A 19,141-nucleotide genomic window follows, 5' to 3' on the forward strand; every position below is an offset into this window, starting at 1 on the left:
GACGCTATTAGTAGTAAATTTAATGTAAATGTGAAGGAAGGAAAGTCGACGAAAATACAGCTTGCCGCGGGCAGGGATCCAATCTGCGACCTTCGAATAACGCGTCCGATGCTCTACTAACTGAGCTACCGGGGCGGCCATCCCCCCGTCCACTTTATGGGGTATATATGTGTATTTAAACGTGGGAGCGTCATTCAGCGCCGCCAGTAGCCATTACGGCGAGTATGGAACACTCTTTTTCTGCCTGTTGGCATCACGTAGCACGTGAACGTATTACGAGCTGGCAGTTGACCAATAATCCCTCGAATACTACCTGAAAACATCAAGTCTGCCAGAACGAGACCCTCGCTATGAATGAAGGAAAGAAGTGGAAATTTTAAGGGCTCGTTTTTCTTTGTTATACGCAATAATAATGCCAAGGAAAGTATATGGGACGTTATTAGTCGTAAATGTAATGTAAATGTGAAGAAAGAAAGTAAGCGTGGTCATTTTAGGAAAAGAATGCCTATGTGTTCGCTCACAGTACTAGGGTAACCTACGCCTGTGCTCAGGCGTATACCACACAGCGCTTCAATAACCCGAGACTGAGTTAGAGGCTTGAGCTGCTAACGAGGAAAGGCATTTCGCTTCCCGCTGGCATGTCTTTCGCTGTACCGAAAGCTGAAGCTACCGGAGCACTCCTGGTCGACGTTTGCTAGGGTTGTAGAGAAGCCTTGGGACATGGTAATGGGCTACCCTCTCCAGCGCCTTCTAGTGGGTCGTCCTCTTTGGTTGCTTGAAGAAGAACGCCGCTCGCGCAGGGAGTTCGTGCCTTGCCGTGACTGTCGCCATTACTCATTGTCGTTTTGTGCTGTCTATTAAACACCTTAACAATTTGGTGGAGAGGGCTCTGCTCCCATTCAATGCCCCTGGAGCTCCGATCCCGTACCCTGCCATCTACCATGCCTCAAGACGCCGCCCAGCAAACGCCTCCTCTCGCAACGAGCACATGTCCCGGTGTCCCCCGTATACGCGATCCACCTATCTTCACTGGCGCCGATAGCACCGACGTGGAGGACTGGCTCGCAATTTACGAGCGCGTCAGCATCCTCAACAAATGGGACGAGGAAGGCAAGTTAAGCAACTTGGTATTCTACCTCGCGGGCGTAGCAAGCTTGTGGTACAACAACCACGCGGTCGATTTTTGCGACTTGGTCCGATTTCAAGACCGCCGTCATCAGCGTTTTTGGCCGCCCAGCAGTTCGTAAGCTGCAAGCCGAACAGCGCTTACGTGAACGATCTCAGCAGGCCGGTGAATCTTTCACAAGTTATATCGAAGACGTCCTCGACTTGTGTAAGAAGGCCAACGGAACCATGTCTGAGTCTGACAAGATCCGGAACGTAATGAAAGGCATTGACGACGATGCCTTCACCATGCCGCTCGCCAAAAAACCCTGGCACAGTGGCCGAGGTCATTACGCTATGCCAGAGTTACGAGGAGCTCCGCCGGCAGCGTTCGATGACCCGTCGCTCCCCATCACGCGACGCAGAGCTTGCTGGCTTGGCGGCAATATCTGACCAGGCCGCGTTGCTGGCAGAAGTCAAGTCGTTCGTGCGCGAGGAAATTGCACGCCAGGTCTCTCTCCTCGCCTTTGCCCACCCGCCGCACATTCAACAGTCGTCGACCACCCTTCTTCCTCCTCTCCGCCGAGCAATTGAACAGGAAATTGCGGAGGTCATGCCTGAGTACCACCCGCAACCTCCGGCTCCTGCGCCCCTGAGTTACGCTCAAGTTGTCGCCAGGACGCCCCAAGTAATTCCTGCGGCTGCCCCAATGAGTTACGCCGAAGCCGCCGCTAGACCTCCTTTCTTTGAGGCGGGTGTGCCGGCTACATATGCTGACGCCATCCCTCGGCCCCGACTGCAGCCCGCCATGCAGTCGTTTCAGCAGCCGACCAGTCAATCGCGTCCTGCGACATGGGCGGGACCTACCTCGACGAACCGATGGCGCACCCCCGACAACCGGCCCATCTGCTTTGCTTGCGGATACGCCGGTCACGTGGCACGTTATTGTCAACGCGTGCAGCCGCCTCGAGTCGCGTCACCTGTCACCAGCCAGTCAAGCCGTGCATTCTACGACCCACCTCCACCTATGTCGCCGACGTCACGCCCACCTCCAGCTACTCGCCGCTCTCTCTCTCCACGACGTCGATCACTGTCACCCATGCGGCCACGTTCGGTCGCACGAGAGCAGGAAAACTAGTCGTCGCAGTCCAGGAGGCAAGGGCTGCGACGCTATCGAAATGTGAAAGCCCTGAGCGAAGTCCATCGAATGTAATCGACGTGCTTGTGGACGGTGTTCGCGCATCGGCCCTTATCGATACTGGAGCCGCTGTATCCGTTATGGACGCAAAACTTTGCCGCTTACTTCGAAAAGTGATGACGCCACTTTCTCGGATGTCCCTCCGTACCGCGAGCTCCCAGAGTATTCATCCTACAGCAGTATGCACTGCTCGCGTCGTCATTCAGGACGTTCTGTACGACGTCGGGTTCATCATAATTGCGGCATGCTCTCACGACGTCATCCTGGGATGGGATTTCCTCTCCCGCTACGACGCCGTAATTCGTTGCGCACAAGCCGAAATCGAACTCTCACCATTCTCACATTTGACGCCGACAGACAGTCCATCGGCAGTGAGCAAGATCCTCGTCAAAGACGATACGAAAGTGCCTCCAAACTCGTCAACGGCTGTGTCGGTCTACTGCGCCGGTCTCTCCGACTCCATTGCACTCATTTCGCCGTCTGCCCGCGTCTGCACTAGGAAAGGGTTGCTGGTACCTTTCGCGACCGTGCGAGTCACTCAGGGCAGCACCGCTATTTTTGTTACCAACCCATCCCCGTGCATTGTCACGTTGGTTCGAGGGGAATGTCTCGGCAAAGTGGAACCCGTTGAAGACGCACAAGTTCTGGACGCACCCGATGACTCGCACTGTACCAGTTCCCGCACCATCAGTGCTGTTTCCACGTCTGATTCGTCACCTACTGATGTATTTGGTCCCTCCATTGCTGACAACCTTACGTCGGTCCAGCGATCGCAGCTTCTGTGCTTGTTGGATGAATTTCGTCATTCTTTCGATGTCGCGCAACCATCCCTCGGCCGCACGTCCGCTGTTACGCATCGCATCGACACTGGCGCCCAACTACCACTGCGGCAACGTCCATATCGCGTGTCTCCCACAGAACGCCGGGTAATTAACGAGCAAGTGGACGATATGCTTCGACGCGATGTGATTCGGCCCTCCGACAGCCCATGGGCGTCTCCTGTTGTTCTCGTTGCGAAGAAGGACGGTTCTGTGCGGTTCTGTGTAGACTACCGACGGCTCAACAAGGTCACCCGCAAGGATGTTTATCCACTGCCGCGAATCGACGACGCGATTGACAGCCTCCAAGGAGCAGAATTCTTTTCATCTCTCGATTTACTGGCAAGTACCCATGGCTGATGACGCTCGACCAAAGACAGCCTTTGTCACGCCCGACGGCTTGTACGAGTTCAACGTCATGCCGTTCGGTCTGTGTAATGCGCCCGCGGCCTTCGAGCGCATGATGGACACCGTTCTGCGTAACTTGAAATGGCACACGTGCCTGTGTTACCTGGACGACGTCGTCGTCTTCGCTCCGGACTTCTCCACGCACCTCCAACGTCTGCGGCATGTCTTGACTCGTTTGAGCAACGCCGGCCTCCAACTGAATCTGAAGAAGTGCCGATTTGCGGCACGGCAGCTGACAATCCTCGGCTACGTCGTGTCCAAAGACGGAATCCTTCCCGATCCGGCGAAGCTTCGGGCCGTGGCCGAATTTCCCAAACCTACGTCCGTCAAAGAACTGCGGAGTTTCGTCGGACTGTGTTCATACTTTCGACGCTTCATACGAAACTTTGCCGCCATCATATCGCCGCTGACGAAGCTCCTTGGAAGTAACGGACCCCTAAATTCGTGGTCGTCCGAGTGTGACGACGCGTTCGCAAAGCTCCGTCGTTTGTTGACATCTCCTCCCATACTACACCACTATGACCCTACGGCTCCAACGGAGGTACACACGGACGCCAGCGGTGTAAGCCTCGGCGCTGTCCTTGCGCAACGCAAACCAGGGTTCCCCGAATATGTCGTGGCATACGCAAGCCGTACGCTTACCAGAGCCGAGACCAATTACTCAGTCACGGAAAAAGAGTGCCTGGCGATCATATGGGCCCTTACAAAATTTCGACCTTATTTGTATGGTCGCCCATTTGATGTCGTCACCGACCATCATGCACTATGCTGGCTGTCGTCATTGAAGGATCCCTCAGGCCGTCTCGCCCGCTGGGCACTTCGCCTGCAGGACTACGACATCCGCGTGCTGTACCGCAACGGACGCCAGCATGCTGACGCCGACGCCCTCTCGCGCTCTCCCTTGCCTGACGACAATGCCCCCTGCTCAGTATCTCACATAGCTGTTGCTTCGATCAGCGTTCACACCATCGCTACCGAACAGCGCAAGGATAAATGGATCACCTCGCTGATCGACTTGCTCACTGATCCGACGGCAACACCATCCACTCGCGCGTTGCGTCGTCAAGCCCACCATTTCGCCGATCGTGACGACCTCCTGCACCGACGCAATTACAACGCCGATGGCCGCCAGTGGCTACTTGTGATACCCCGCAGTCTGCGTTCTGAAATATGCGAGGCCTTCCACTCTGACCCGCAATGCGCGCACTCTGGGGTATCCAAAACTTACCACCGCATTCGACAACGATACTTCTGGCGTGGGATGTACTGCTATGTGCAGAAGTTCGTTCGCTCCTGCCTCGATTGCCAACGCCGAAAACCTGCAACGCACGTGTCGCCAGCAGGTCTACAACCATTACCTTCTATTACCATTACCTACAACCATTACTGTCCGTTCGGGCGCGTGGGCATCGATTTGTATGGACCACTTCCTCTGACTTCGGCTGGTAACCGCTGGGCCATCGTCGCTGTTGACCATCTAACGCGATACGCCGAAACCGCCGCCCTCCCAGCGGCTACAGAGCGCGATGTTGCCTCCTTCCTACTACACCGATTCATACTGCGTCACGGTCCACCCCAAGAGCTTCTCAGCGATCGAGGCCGTGTCTTCTTATCGGAAGTCGTGGAAGCCATTCTGAAAGAGTGCCATGCTGTTCACCGGAAAACTACTGCTTACCACCCGCAGACGAATGGCCTAACCGAACGCTTTAACCGAACGCTCGGCGACATGCTGTCAATGTACGTCGCCGCCGATCACACCAATTGGGATGCCATTCTGCCCTTCGTCACCTACGCCTATAACACCGCCCCTCAGAGCACTACTGGTTTTTCGCCGTTCTTCTTACTGTACGGAAGGCACCCGTCGCACACCATCGACACGATACTTCCATACAAGCCGGATCCATCTGAGTGTGCGCCCATTTCTGACACAGCCAGGCTCGCTGAAGAGTGTCGCGAGCTTGCCAAGACATTTACGACGCAGGAACAAGAGCTGCAGAAGAGCATTCGCGATGGCACCACGACTTCTGAACCCACGTTCCTCCCTGGAGCGCTCGTATGGCTCTGGGTCCCTACCACTGCAAGTGGCCTTTCTTTAAAACTGCTGCCGAAATACGAAGGCCCATACCGGGTCGTCGAGCGCACATCCGCGGTCAACTGCTTGATCGAACCCATAGAACCAGCTTCGGACATGCGCCGTCGAGTGCGCGACATTGTCAACGTGGAGCGCCTCAAGGCCTACTATGACCCACTCATAGTGACGAGTTGTTAGGTCGCCGGACGGCTCCCTTTTCGTACCCGGGGTAATTGTAGAGAAGCCTTGGGACATGGTAATGGGTTACCCTCTCCAGCGCCTTCTAGTGGGTCGTCCTCTTTGGTTGCTTGAAGAAGAACGCCGCTCGCGCAGGGAGTTCGTGCATTGCCGTGACTGTCGCCATTACTCATTGTCGTTGAGTGCTGTCTATTAAACACCTTAACAGGGTGATGATGCTGCACGTCACTTCACCTATTCCAGGTGGCAACACTGGTATTCGCGAAGCAAGGCCACTTGAAAAATAAAAGGTGTGAGAGATATCAGGTGCGTTTGTGAAGCCCGGCGCAGGAGGGTCGGATGCTCAGTAGGTAGAGTGCCCGGCTCCCATCGGCGTGGACTGAAAGGTCGTGGGCGCGACTACTGGGTCATCTAATTGAAGAAAATGTTTTAACAATTTTTTCTTCGTCCTTTCTGTTTCAGCGACATATTTCAGATACTGTAACACGACAGTGCAGTTTTGGTGGACTGCGGCATAAAACACTTGTGTTGAAAAAGTACTAAATCATTGAATTGAGGTGTTTTTCTTGTCATCCTGAATCAATCTCTAGTCGCTTAACTGCCGTTTCTTATCCAGTTCCAGTAAGTGTATGATCCCTTCTGTGAACTAAAATGATTTTTCATTATCAAAAACAGATTTAATCTTGCACTTCAGGGGCTTATTTTTATTTCATTCGTGAATATACTGTTATATTTTCACCGCCTGAGCCATCCTCAAGCCCCTTAGCGGTCATTCGTCATCTAATTCCGACAAGTATTTCACTCCTCTAATCTAAATGATCTTTGAGTATCAAAATACCAAGTCGTCCACGTGAGGTGCTTGTTCGTATTCATTCACTATCGTCGTGCTACATTTTTCACTAATTGAGTCAACCTCAAAACCTTTAATTATCGTTCCTGATCCAGTTCCGGCAAGTGTTTTATGTCTTAATTCTGCAAACTAAATGATCAGTGATCATCACAAAAGTAATAAATCCAGCACCTCAGGCGCTTCTTTATATTCATGCTTGATTTTCGTGCTTACATTTTTTACAGCCTGAATCAACCTCAACAAATGCAACTGTCGTTCCTGGTCCAATTCCGGCAAATGCTTCACTCCTTGTGCAAGCTGAACAGTCTTAATGATAAAAAAGCACTACATATGTTCACTTGAGCAGTCGGCTTGTAATTTTCCTTTATTTTAATGATTACTTTTTGCAGCCTGGAAGAACGTCAAGTCCCGTAACTTTACTTGCCGTTGGTTTTGGGACGTTAAACCCCAGATAAAAAAAAAACTTTATATGCCTATTCTGCTGCGGTAAGTGCTTGATTCCTTTTGCAATCTAACTGATATTTCATGATCAAGAATATGGTAATCCCTCGGTCATAGAAATCGGTATAACGCGAAAGTGAACCTTGTCTTAACAGGAGCATAATTGATTGTTCATTGTACAATAAAGGTAAGAAAGTCTGTACAAGGTCTGTTGTTTTTTTAACACGAGAGTGTTTTATGCCAGGATCCACAACGGCTCCAGTGACATACTTCCGTCGCGGATATGACGTAGTAATATATGTAGACTAACAGATCGCAAAGAAAAAAAGGTTCCATCCTCGGGAGTCGACCTTACGACCTCTCGCTCCGTAGCGCGCAGTGCGAAACGACTCGACCACAGCCGACACGTTCTTCATTCTACTAACGGCGAGCTATTTATATACAGCATTTGCCGGTGGAGGTAGTCAAAGATCGGTGGCACTGCAGCGTGTTTTCGTTATCACTGTCGAGATGGCGCGAAGGGCTCGAAGAGCGCGCTTTAAAGGTCGTCGTTCAACGCGTTGCGATAAGCGCGTGCCTCTACAGGTCGTGTCGTTCGTGCGCACGCGCTTATCTCGTGATGGCTGTGGTTTTTTCGTCTTGTGCTCTCACCGCAAGTTTGGGCTGCAGTTACAGAGAGCACAAAGGTCACTTCGCTCACTGCAGCGGCCACTTTTGCGAACGGAGCGCGCTGTTCACACACAAAATAAATTACAACTGTGACAGTCAGGTTGCGCTCTTCTTGTGTATACTTGTGCGTTCGTTTTGTTTGAGCAGGGCGCGCGCTTGAGCTGTCGAGCTGTGACAGTTGTTAGTTCGCGCTCATCCTGTGTAAAGTTGATTTCGTGCGTCCTTCTGCTTGAGTTTCCACTTGCTTGCCATTATTCGCTTGACATTACAATTTTTCGCTATAACATTCATTCCTTCGCCCTTGTGCGAAAGTATGCACAACAGACGCTCAACTACGTCTGTGATGACAAGTTTCACTTTCGTGTCATACCAATTCCTGTGACAGAGGGATCAGCCATGTTTTTGCAGCTATTACACCGTTTGAGGTGGGTACACCAACGCTGACACCTAGTGGCACATCTCCATTCCGGCGACTAACGTAGCGGTACCATGATTTACCACCTGTAATCGCTAAAACATTTAGCATACGCCGAGTAACAGCATTCGCAAATTCGTGCGAACATGGTATCAACAAGCACACAACACTGGTACTCGATATGCAGTCATAAAAAGCGTCGCCATTATAAGAAATAAACGCCAGTGTTTGCGCTCACAGTAATATTGTCACGTGATCGTGACGTCGTGGAAGGCAGCAGTCAGCACGTCAGAGATGAAGCTCTTTATTTGGCCGAACTTGTGGCCGGTAAACTGAAAGACAAACTACAGCAATGCACTGATAGCGGTGAACAGAGCGTCGACCGTCGATCAACTGACAAGCAGTCAAGCGCGTCGGCTTTTATACAGGCGCTATCCAACTTTCCAGCGATATCGCTGTTGGCGGCGTTATCTCTCGACAAAGCTGAAACATTCTCGTGCGGCGCGCAATCTTAACAGATTGTTCCAAAACAATCGCGAAGCTTCCTACACATCACGGCGAGGCCTGCGCAGCGCGTTGCCCACAGTCTTTGTGGGTGAAGCTTCAACTCATGAAATATAAGACTCGCGGTAATATGATAACTCATGCCTGTGTACATGCATATACCACACGGCGTTTCAGCAACTTGGGTGGCAGAGTTCGTGGCTTGAGCTGCAAACGCGGGAAGGCATTCCGCTTAACACTGGCGTGTATCTCACTGCCCCGAAAGCTGAAAATACCGAAGCGATCCCTGTCGGCGCTTGTTAGTGTCATGATGCATTAGTTCACCGATTCCAGGTGGTGACACTGCTCTTCGCGAAGCAACGCTATTGGGACAAAAATAAAATGTGTAAGAAACATAAGGCGCGGTTGTGAAGCCTGACACATGAGGGTTGATAGTGCATTTGGGTAGAGGGCCCAGCTCCTATCGTCGTCGACAGAAACGTCGTGTGTCCGACTGCTAGATCATCTAATTCAACGACATGTCTCAGTTACTGTAGTACGTCAGCGAAGTCTTGGTGGACCGCGGCATAAAACACTCTCGTGTTTAAGAAGTTCTAAATCCTGCACTTGAGGTGTTTGTTCGTATTCAATCCTGAGTCAACCTCAAGTCCCTTAACTGTCGATGCTGATCCAATTACGGCAAGTGTTTTATCCATTCTGCAAACTAAATGAGCATTGAATATCAAAAAATAATAAATCGTCCTCTTAATGCGCTTCCTTTCATTCTTGATTGTGCTGCTAGATGTCCACAGCCTGAGTCATCAAGTCCCGCCCCGCCACGGTGGTCTAGTGGTTATAGCGCTCGACTGCTGACCCGAAGGTCGCGGGATCGATTCCCTGCCGCGGCGGCTGCATTTTCGATGGAGGCGAAAATGTCTGAGGCCCGTGTACCTAGATTTAGTTGCAAGGTAAAGAACACCAGGTGGTCGAATTTTCCGGAGCCCTCCACTACGGCGTCTCTCATAATCATATCGTGGTTTTGGGACGTTAAACCCCAGATATTATTATCATCAAGTCTTTTAGCTGTTGTTCCTGCTCCAGTTCCGTCAAGTGGTTGATCCCTTCTGTAAACTGAAAGATTTTTGAGTACCAAAGATACTGAATCGTCCAGTTGGGGAGCTTCTTTGTATTCATTCACAATTGTCGTGCTATCTTTTTCACAGCCTGAGTCAACACCAAGTCCCTTAACTGTGATTCCTGGTCCAGTTTCGGTAAGTGATTCGTCCCTCCTGCAAACTAAATGAGTTTTGATGATCTTTGATCAGATGATCATTGATCATGTGATGATCATGATATTTGATCATCATTGATAATTGATCATCATTTAGCATTAATATTTTATCATTATTGATCATCTGATGAACACGATGATCTTTGATCATCAGAAAAATACTAAAGCCTCTACTTTAGGTGCTTACGTGTATTCATCTGTGACTTTTGTGCTTACTTTTTTCACAGCCTGAATCAATCTCAAGACCAGTAGCTGTCGTTCCTGATCCGATTCCGGCAAGTGTTTGAACCATTGTGCAAGTTATATTTGATTATCAAAAAAGAAGTGCATCCGAGCAATCAAGATGCTCGTTCGTATTCATTATGTGTTGCCGTGCCATGTTTTTATAGCCTGAATCAAACTTAACTAGCGCAAGTGCTGTTCCTGGTTCAATTCTGGCAAGTGTTTTATCTCTTGTGGAAACTAAGCGATGCTTATTATCCACAATTACTACCTCCCTGCGCTGGAGGTGGTTCTTTTTTTAATGCTCTATTGTCGTGCTGTCTATTTTATTGCCTCAAGAAACTACAACTCCGGTAACTGTCGTTCCTGGTGTGATTCCGGTAAGTGTTTCATCCCTTGCGCGAACTAAACGACATTTAGGATATAAAAAAATATTAAACCCGTGCAGTTGAGGTGCTTGGTTCATCCATGCTTTATTTATTTTCTTTGCTTTCTACTTGCAGACTGAATCAAACTCAACTCCTGTGACGGTAATTCCCAGTCCAATCCCGGCAAGTGTTTCATCTCTTGTGCGAACTAAGCGATCAATATAAAAATTACTATATTTGTGCGATTTAGATGCGTTTTTTATTCGTTCTCAATGGCTGTGCGATAATTTTTACAGCCTCAATCAACCCCCAATCCCGCAATGATCATTCCTGGTGTAGCCTCGGCAAGTATTTGATGAATTTGGCAAGCTAAGAAATCTTCCGTGATCAAAATTTACTACAACTCCTGCTGATACAACGTCCACCTGGACACTGACCGCTTCTTGATGCCTGGAAACTAAGCGAGCAGGCGTTTTCTACCTTTTTTCGGTCCGTATTTGGGGGGGGGGGGGTAGTCCTTTAAGTCTGCGGCTGGCTCGACTGTCGCTGATGCTGTTGGTGTCTTTTTCGCGGCGTGGGCTTGGCTCACGGCTGGAGGGGGGCGTTCGGTGCTCTTTCTCTGTGTGTCATTTCCTCGCCCTCATGAGTGTACATATTTTCGCGCCATCCGAGCAATAAACTGGTTGTAAGTGTGCGCTCTTTCCTATCTGGCTGCGATTTTTTCATTACTTGCCAGAACTGCCCGATCAGATCCATTTGTTGCGAACTACACTATCTGCGACCTGGTAAGGCGTATTCTTGGGGGAACAAAAAAGTAGGGCAGCTCTGCATTGGTGATGCAGATCTGGAGATTCAGTGGCATAGATGCTGGCGTTCCCTCGTCCTCACCTCCCTATTAGGGGCGAAGCTCCTTATGCCGTGGGTCTGTCCATTCTCCGTTTGTAGCGTTGTAGTAGCCACATCTAGCTCGTGAGAAGCGCGCGTTCTGGTATGCAGTAGAAGAAGACGACGTTGACGAGTGAGACTCTCGCGCGTGTTCGCCTATGTGGCATTCTTTCTTCTTTACTGCGCGCCTTCTGGTATGCAGTAGAAGAAGACGACGACGTTGACGAGTGACAATCTTGGCACGCTTTCTCTTTAGCTCGGAGTCGCCAGATGGAAGACAAGGCTGCGGAACGGAGGGCACGGAAGGCGGCGGCAGCGCGCGCTCGCAGACAGAATCCTGAGGTGAGAGCCCGCGAGGCCGAAGCTGCACGTCGACGCCGCGAAGCAAATTCCGCCGTTCGAGCCCGCGAAGCCGAAGCTGCTAGGCAAGCTACACGGCTGCGGCGAGAATACCCCGCCATTCGAGCCCGCGAGGCCGAAGCTGCTCGACAAGCTGCACGGCTGCGGCGCGAAGACGCCGCCGTTCGAGCCCGCGAGGCCGAAGCTGCATGGCTGCGGCGCGAATCGGATCTTCAAAATGTGAAGGACCGTGAAGCGGCGAGAAAGCGCGCATACCGGCAGGCAGAGCCCGAGGCTGTGCGAGCACGTGAAGTGGCTGCAAAACGCATCAGGCGGGCTCTGCCCGAAGGCGCCGTCGCGCGCTTCCAGCGGGACTTCCGTGATAACAGTTTCGGCCATAGTTGCGGTGTGTGCGACAGATAGCGGTTCTCAAACAATCTCGTCACAATATCTTCCATCAAGAAGGACCACACTCGCGCCAAGGCCATCGCCGTGCTGCAGCGCGAGTTCGCTTCGCCCCACTCATCATCATTCACCACGTGGATATGCTGTAATTTTTTTTTCTCTTTATGTATATATTGCTTTGTTTGCTCGGTCTTTCTGTCTTTCTCTATGTTTCACTTCTTTCTCTCTAGCTATGTATCTCTCGACTCCTCTTGCTATCGCTTTCTCTCACTCTCTATATATTTCTGTATTTGATTATCTCTCGTTCTCTCCATCTTTTCCTTTCTGCCTTTCGTTCTCTCTGTTGCTTTCTTTCTTGATACGGCAACTTTTACTCTCCGCTCCTCCTTTCCCTCCTCCTCCTCTTCCTCATCACATCTGCTTTCGTCTCTCTCACTTCACCTTCCCTCCCCTTGCTATACTGTAGTATACAAGGCTATGCTGTGCTCTGCTTGCCGCTCGCATTCGAGTGGTGTGTACGTGCGTTCGAACCTCTCGTCGTGAAGAAATGTCAGAGTTATTCATCAGAGTTATTGCATCACACGACGGAGAAATGGGCGCTTTTGTTTTGGGAGCGAAGCCGAAGATGAAGACGACGGCGACGATGAAGAAGAGGACGAAGAGAGCACGTTTGGGTTCACCCTAATAATTTTCAGGTGACACTGCACAAGGTATGGCGAGCTACAACAGCGTCGCTGTTAGAGAAAATATTGGCAGGCGTCAGGATATTTTGACACCGTCGGGATCCGCCTACATGTTTCCCTCAACGAATACACAATCAATCCGGCTTAAACCCGCCCTTCTGAGCAGATGCACAGCCTAGACGCCTTTGTGCAGGTTACTAGTATAATAAGGATCGCAAGAGAACAGCAGCTCACTGCAACATCTAAACACGGGAAGAGTCTTCACTGGCTGCAGGAGACGCCCACCGAGCGTGTCTGTTCGTGCGTTTAACTGCTGTTTCAGTCTCGGGTAATGCTAATGAACTCGACGCAAAAGCAAAGGTTACTCGTTGACTCGGATGTAGGCACATTACCGACGAGGCCGCCGCCATATCCACTAGAAAATCAACCATTATGACGCAAAACATTCAGAACTTGTTGTGGTGATGAACACGAATGATGCACGATCATTTCATAGGGCCCCGAAAGAGGAAAAATTACAAGCCCTTTCCTCCTCGAGGAAATGGGGTAAGCCCAAAATATTGTTCATACGTTTGACGCGCTGATGTTCTTGGTCATTGTGAATGTAGAGAAGCAAAGAAGAGAAACGAAAGTGTCACGCACCCTCAGCTTTAGATCCGCCACCCTTCGTTGCCGTAGAGCGTCGGCTTGAGGGGGCAGTGTCATAGACAGCTATTTTGGAGCCCTGGATTCTGGACAGTTAAAATAAGTGCTAACTTTATTAACCTGGGACTCGCTGATGGCAATAGCTTGCTGAGTAAATCATGGGACGAATTGAAAGCCTGTATTCGACACGGAAAGCTGTATGGTGAGTGTGAAAATAATATGAAGAAAAGGAATGTTCGAGAGTCGGAAGAAAAGAACGCTTTGCGATTGGCAGTGTGAGGCACTGGAAGTGGTAAATATATGCATCTACTTAAGGCACATAGTGATCGGAGATCTGAAACATGAGGCTCAATATAAGTATGAGAATGGGCTGGAGTGATTCTACCACGCAGCTTCAATTCTGTATTTTTAGTGTCGTTCATTGTCGTGGTCACGTGAGACATCCTAACTTTTTATCCTTTTAATGCGGTTACAACATTGCATGTGTAGACGCAAGCTAACCAAAAGGAACGTTGCAAAATGAAGTCAACAGTACTGATGTCATTAGGAGAACAGGCAGGGCTCAAATCACTTTCATAAAATTTTCAACATAGGTCATCATCACCCCAAAACGCCCACTAACAAAATCTCATCCACAATATAAGCAAAAACACTTACATTATTTCCATTTCAACAGTAAATTATGCTCGGGCTTGCAGTGCGCAGTGAAGCGTAACCTATCGGTGCAATGTAGTTTTTGTAGAATAATCATTACATCTGTATTACTAATGCTTCTTAATAAGCACTTTTCTTATTCAGAAATTTATTTTTAAAAATATGCTTGTGCTCATTCTCGATTCCTGATTTCCTTGTTGTGATGTGTCCAGATTCCACTTCACCCAACTCTAAGGCTTTTGAGACCTCGCCCGGGTGAGGTAAGCGCACCACCTTATGTTACGGTTGTAATTTTTGATTTTGAAGGAAAGTACTATGTCACATAAGGGCCAAATGGACATACAACGCGAGAAAAGACAAATGAAATACGACTATGTGTATATGATTGATTATATGTGGCAAATTATGTATTCGTACCATTTTACAACAGGAACAAACAAGGCCCAAGAATATCAGAGGTGCTAATCTAGTAAACTATAATTACAGTTATACGCCATGAAAAAGGGAGAAATTTTATGGATTACAAAAGAAGCATATGGGTAGGCAACGTAATAATGGCCTCCCTTTATTGAATCTCAATGGCCTCCTTGGTGAACTGATCAGTGTATTCAGACACCAATGTATCTCTGTAGAAAGACTTCTTAAATCGTCACAACATATTCTAATTTTCTAGAATGACACACTGTCACAACTCATAATGCCAGACACAAAATATTTGTAAGGACTGTTGTTACACCTACATAGCTTTTGTGTGGCCTAGTGCACAGTGGAGAAAGTTTAAACCAGCGGATAAAATGGCAACACCGAAGTGCTGAGTTACATGATAAATTATGCGACAAAGTCAAGGCAGAATGTAGAACCACGCACTCCATCGCACCTTTGTCTGTCTCTGTGTTTTCCTTGTGAGTTTCATTTGTGCTTAATAATCGAATATCCAAGATTGCTGTACGACTTTATGACACTGCACTAACACGCTGCATGCTAAACGAAAGCCAAAAAAAAAACAAGTTGATGCATGCCCGTTTGTCAATATTTCACTGTTGTTCTTTAGTGATCCGGAAAGTCACACGATGCACAATTCAACAGGAAAGCGCGCACCAGCCACATTTATCGCTTGACTAGCGAACACATTCTGTTTAGGGTAAATTGCATGAGAAAACAGAAACAGTGTTTAATGTTCATGCTCAAATATTATTCAAGAGTAATAAAACTCCTTACAAAATACGCAACAAATTTCGTTTTACAAGGACCACATCATAATCGCAATAATTGTTCATTCTAAAGACAATTCCTACAAGAACACACTCATCGCAGACTTTGTAAACTCCGACACAGAAATTCTCGCTCTCCACAAATGGAAAATATACATTGGTGTCAAAGATAGAGTGTTTTGTGTAATTGCGACCCAAACAGCACTGCAACCATTCGCAAGTTTTTACGGGAGTAGTAGAATACGGAAGACCGTTTGAATGGTAAAATAAGCAGCTACCAGATATATTGATTAAATTGATACATGATTAGCCATACTAATCATGTATCATTGCATAGGTATAGATGTGCACGCAAGGACAAGATATCAGGTTCTGGCAGGCCATGCAAACTCCACTTGCATATGTAATCATCGCACCAAACTTTTACGCTCATTGATTATTTTTCGTTAATATTTTCGTAAACCTAAAGCTATCATTGCATCAAATGCCAGGAAACCTAACATTTATGGGCATAAAAAACACCAGGCCTGTGCGTAACGCGCGGACACATTCAAAATGACAGCTGGAAGAGCAGCATTTCAAAGCCCGCTCTAAACTCTCTTGGAGCAACTAATAGAAGAACACCTGCAAGGTATCCACTACACAGTTAATCATAGTCACAAATTTTATGAAAAACGGAAGCGCCAACTATGCAATTATTCGCCAATCAGCAGATCAGCGAGGTACCACTACACATCTGTAAGAAGTTATGTGCAGTTTGTTAATGTGGTTAATGCTGTAGCTGATGACGATGAAGAAATATGGCTAAGTATTTTGTAGTGGGTGGGAAGCTTTAAACCACACGCTCATTCCGCAGTTCGCATTGTGTGACACCAGGTTGTTATTTTACTCTTGTACCCGGCTTTATTACATAAGTTAATGTGATTCCTTACCCGGCATTACGCCTGTAAAAGATCTTTTCGCAAATAATTTTCGGACACCAGCCAGGATCTCCGGTAGACTACTGGACTGCCCCGCAGTGGGCCCGCGTTTGAATCCCATCCGATCGCGGATATTCTTTTCTCACTTCGTTTTTTCCTCACTTTGCGCGATAGCGTTACGGACACCGGCTGTGGACAACTACGGCATTGTTGTAATCACATGACAGCTTTCGCTGATAAATATGTCGCCCTTACAAAAATAAACCACTGCATGTCTTGAGTGTACAGCAATATTAAGCTACGCACAGGATGTGTCCCTGGGGCAGCATCGGCAAACGTACAACTGCTTCTCTAGAGTTGCGACCCTTAAGGTGAATATGTAGTTGCATGCGCTCGTGCTCAGTCTTCATTCTTGATTTTCCTGCTACGCTCGTTTCAGCCCGGGTCACCTGAGAACCCCGGAACTATCCGACCTGGTCCATCTCAGGCAAGTGTTTCATCTTGATCAAAACTATGTGATTTTTCATGTACAATATCAAGTCTGCCTCGTATACCGGGAAAAGTGGACGTAGAACGAAATACGTACCTTCAGAAGCAGTCAACTACATATACATGGTATACAAAGCAGGACCGCGGAACGCCACAGATATCACTTCAGCAAAATCACCATAAAAAATCTTTAAAAACGAGAAAAACAGAATTTCTCTTTGTTACGAAGAGAGAGTTGGTGAGCAATTTCGGGAACATCGTGTTCACACTCACGACGGGCGACATCCAAAATCAATACAGCCAGCCTCCATGGACAGGATGTGATAGGTGAACAGGTGCGGTGGTCCTCATTTGATACCTAACTTTATGTTCACCGGCAGCTCATCGGCAGCTCAACCCTAAGCGGTGAAATTTAGCTGCTAACCTGGTACAGTGAGGGGTGTTACATTATCGCTTATGTGCCACTCGTTAGCACTCAAAGCCAGGTTGAAATGGCTGACTAAGCAACCCCTCGTATGAGAAACATGATGTCGGCGATCACAGACGCCTGCTGTTGCAGGCCCTGGAGTTGGATGCCTAGAGTCCTTTTACCGAAGCCCTTACGTCCTGGTTGTAGTGTTATTATCTGCATGGAGCGCAAATACAGAGGCGTGCGTTGGTGATCTCTGGCATGGGTGAGAACAATTAAGAGCTCTCCTCCATTGATGGAGATGAGGCAGGTGCTGTTGATGCCATCGGCCCGACTAAAGCATGGCCTGAATGATGGCTTCAGTCACATGCTTCATTTAGCGGCTTAACAACACTCTAAAACCTCATGAGATGAATGAGGGCTTCAGATGCATGCGTCAATTCAATTGATTCGAAAAGGTGTAATATGTAATTTTGTGAACTTCAGCACAACGTACTTAAAACAATGACCGGTGCGAGTGCTGAGGTAGCAGCCCTAAGGCTCAGCGACGCAAAGATGCTGTGTGTACCGCAAAGAGACGCTAGCGACTATGGTCTCGGCGCTGTCTTGCGACAAGAACTCGAGGATGCATTGCGAGCAGCTGCGTACATAGGTCACACCGTAAAGCTCGCGGCGAAGCACTTTACGGCTACCGAGCGGAAACATTTCGCGATAGTGTTTGTGCTCTAAAATTTTCACGAAACATTCACCAGAGTTATGAAATTCTATTCATTGTTTTTAAAACAGCAGTGTACAGCTAGATGTAACCATACCATGAAATATGGCTACAGCACTACATTCGCAACGGCACAATTGCTACCGCTTCTATATAAATACTTTTTATAACGGAAACAGTAAGTTCTATGTTGCCCTTTGTATTCTCCTTCTTGATTGTCACACCATCCTCTTTTCAGCTTTGGTTGGCCTCCGCTTATTACCGTGGCTTTATTCCTGTAGAACGGGTAAGTGTTTTATCCTGTCGCAATAACGCTGATGCTCAAGTAAGGCACTCAGATATCTGTTTATATAAGTTATATAGTGGATACTGACTGTGTCAACTGTTGTATTTGACCAATTACGTATACCTACCACAAAACCTCAAAAACAAAACCTGACCAATGAAGACCACTGACGACACTGCCGCAAAATCATAATTAAGACACCTGTACCACGAGAAAAGAATGTACAACTGTTTCAGAATTGGAGGAAAACTCGGATCGCATTGCAACGTGCTCCGAGTCTTCCCTTAAGTCTGAAACAGCCTGTACATTTTTTTTATGAGCGAAGGCGTTCGGTAGCCCGCGAAATGGTTGATTTCCACTATTTAGTCTCAATGGTAATACATGGCTGATCGCTGTCATTGCAAAGCAATATTGACGTGCTGTGGGAATTCTAATATTGGACAATTCCGATTGCTGGCAGCCGCCCGCGACTAACAGGAGGCAGCCAGCAAGTCGCTGCTGAGCACGTGGTTTCTCGGTGTGAAGGAAGGAAAATGTTAAGGTAGCATTTCCTAATGCAATAAAAAGAGATATTGAAAGAACAACAGTAAGTGAGTCACGCGCATTCCATGCTTCGCCTGGGTCCGTTTCTGCGATAGCAGAGGCATGGTAACATTTTGTTTGGAAATGAGGGGCCCATACTTTTTTTCTAGAAGTAAAGCTTTATCTCCGAAGTCGGCTAGTGAAGGAGTTGTGTAATGCTGTCCCAAAAGTCATTATAGCATGATATTCTTGATATCTCTTTGCACATACTCTCTTAGTAAGATTCGCACACATAGTTTGATTTCTTGGTTTGCTAACTAGTATTACAAGTCATGCATCAGTAGTAAATAGTAAATTATGGAAATGTCAAGGCACCATATCTGATTGCCATTGATTCGAGCTCTTCCCTACCAGGAAATGTCTGATGATTCGTAGCAAGCGT

The sequence above is a fragment of the Rhipicephalus sanguineus genome, chromosome 11 (genome assembly GCF_013339695.2).
Source record: "Rhipicephalus sanguineus isolate Rsan-2018 chromosome 11, BIME_Rsan_1.4, whole genome shotgun sequence".
Lineage (NCBI taxonomy): Eukaryota > Metazoa > Arthropoda > Arachnida > Ixodida > Ixodidae > Rhipicephalus > Rhipicephalus sanguineus.